At 58.2% G+C, this 2,239-nt stretch overlaps 1 protein-coding gene across 1 annotated transcript in view; it reads left to right on the forward strand.

Annotated features, from left to right (window-relative positions):
- Positions 1-2,062: 2,062 nt before the first annotated feature.
- SEMA6B (semaphorin 6B) overlaps positions 2,063-2,239 on the forward strand; it is a 21,936-nt gene continuing 21,759 nt past the window's right edge. The window contains exon 1 of the mRNA XM_006754039.2: positions 2,063-2,148. The gene's annotated coding sequence lies outside the window, so the exon portion shown is untranslated. The remainder of the gene's footprint in view (positions 2,149-2,239) is intronic.

Genomic DNA, 2,239 nt, shown 5'->3' on the forward strand with positions numbered 1-2,239 from the left:
AACCCGCACCGGATTCCTCCCGGGTCGGATCTGGACGGGAGCTCAGTGCTGCCCCACCGGCAGCTCAGATGGGGAAACTAAGGCCCAGGGGGGCGGGACTTCGCTTAAAGTCACAAACTAGGAAGATGCTGCTGGCTCTGGTGACCTTGGGTGAGGCCCTGCCCCTCCCCGGGCCTCCCTGACTCACCCCAGGGGGAGCCGTGAACTTCCTGCCACCCTCTTCCAGGTCAGGGCTCAGACAGTCAGGAGCCCAAGGCTGAGGGGGGAGTTGGGGGAGGGAAGGGGCGGGAAGGGGAAATGAGCAGCCGGGCCTGACCTTGCCCTGGTCCAGGGCATGAAAGACCCATTCATGGCTGCTGAAGTCTGGGTGGCAGCTGAGCTGGCCTGTGGGGGTGGGGCCTCCCTCGGGGCCTTTGTGGAAGCAGGTCCCTCTGCCTAGGATTCCCTTCCCACCCCTCACCCCGCACCTCATGTGCTTTGCCAAATCCATCTATTAGTCCTTCTGTGGTTCCCCAAATCACCTTCTCGTGGTCTTCCGGGGCCCCCACCCTGTCACAGTGCCCAGTCATCTCAGCCTCGGTTCCTCTGTCTCCTCTGCTAGATTGAAAGCAGGTATCTGGATTGTCTTGTTGACTGCTCAGCCCAGGGCCTGGTACACAGTAGGTGCTCAATAAATGTTAATGGAAGGAATAGGTTGCCAGAGAGGAGGGCATGTCAGGGGGTGGGCGCAGCACAGGTAATGGTATGGAGGTCGGAGGAAGGTGCAGAGCCTGGCTGCTACCCAGAGGTGCTGTGTCTTAGCCCCCTCCTTGTTGACGGGTGTCATCTCCCGAGGTGGGCAGGACACAGGGGTGACAGGTGCAGGCTGATTTGCCTGGGACTCCGGCTCTGCCGGAAAGCAGGTCAGGGCAGAACCACTGGCAGGAAGGCCTGGCTGCTGGCGGAGGTTTGTGGTCACCAGGAGGGCCCCTGGGCAGATGCCCAGGCCCTGGGAGAACCCAGTTGCTCAGGGCCCAGTGTATCCCATGGAGCAGGGTTCAAGTTTTTGTTTTGTTTTTAATATATTTCTTTATTGATTTCAGAGAGGAAGGGAGAGGAACAAAGAGATAGAAACATCAATGATGAGAATCATTGGTTGGCTGCATTCTGCACGCCCCCTACTGGGGATTGAGCCCACAACCCTGGCATGTGGCCTTGGCTGGAATCGAACCCAGGACTCTTCAGTCCACAGGCCAATGCTCTATCCACTGAGCTAAACCAGCTAGGGCAGGGCTTATGTTTTGATGTCATACAGGGAAGCCACATAGCCTGTTGGGGGTCCAAGGATGGGACACAATGGGTAATGCCCACATAGAAGGTGCTTTATAATCGGTGGCAAGAGGACAATGCTCCCTTCCCATCTGCCTGTGCCCTTGGGCAAGCTCCTGGGCCTCTCCGAGCTTCAGTTTCCCATCTATGGGCGCCTTCTAGGGCTGCCCTGAGGAGTGAATGAGGTCACTTCTGCATCAAGGGCTCAGAAGTCGCCCCTGTACACAGTAGGTGTGCAAGACATGTGGCTAGATAAATACATCCTAGTAAAACGTTTGTTGGTTGCCTACTGCAAACTGGAGGTGCTGGAGGAACAAGGGGGCGGGGGATACATTGTCTCACCCGCATGGGGAGGTGCTTTGGACAGACAGGGACACTGAGGCCCTGAGAGGGACTCCCGCTGTCCTCAGGTCACAGAGGGTCCAGGAGCTTACAGGGATGTCTGGAATCAGAAGACCAGTTTGTCCTGGAGTCCCAAAGGCCAGGGGCAGGAGTGCCCCTCCTGGGCCCCCTAGGAACCTCTTTCAACAGCAGGCCCCGCAGGACGCTGGGACGGAGGACAGCCTCTGTACCATGATCTCTGCAGCCAGCTGGCTCAGGTTCAAATCCCCGCGTTCTTACTAGGTGACTTTGGACAAGACGCCTCCCTGCGCCTCAGTTGTCTCACGTGTCTGCTGAGTGTTACAGTTAATGCTTGGAGATTGAATAAACACCCTCATAGGAAGGGGACCCAGGAGACCTCGGGGGTGTCTAACACCGCCCCCCTCATCCACGAGTGTGGTTGGGAACGTCCTGAGGATGTGAGTCTGGCCCGAGTGGACCAGAGCAGGAAGTCCGGAGGTAGGAGGGTGCGCAGTTCGGTGCCCCACCCGGACAAAAGCAGGAAGCCTTCGCTTGGATCTCTCTCCCCACCCCCACCCCCACCCCCCAT

Source organism: Myotis davidii, unplaced genomic scaffold (assembly GCF_000327345.1).
Source record: "Myotis davidii unplaced genomic scaffold, ASM32734v1 scaffold551, whole genome shotgun sequence".
In the NCBI taxonomy this organism is placed as follows: Eukaryota; Metazoa; Chordata; class Mammalia; order Chiroptera; family Vespertilionidae; genus Myotis; species Myotis davidii.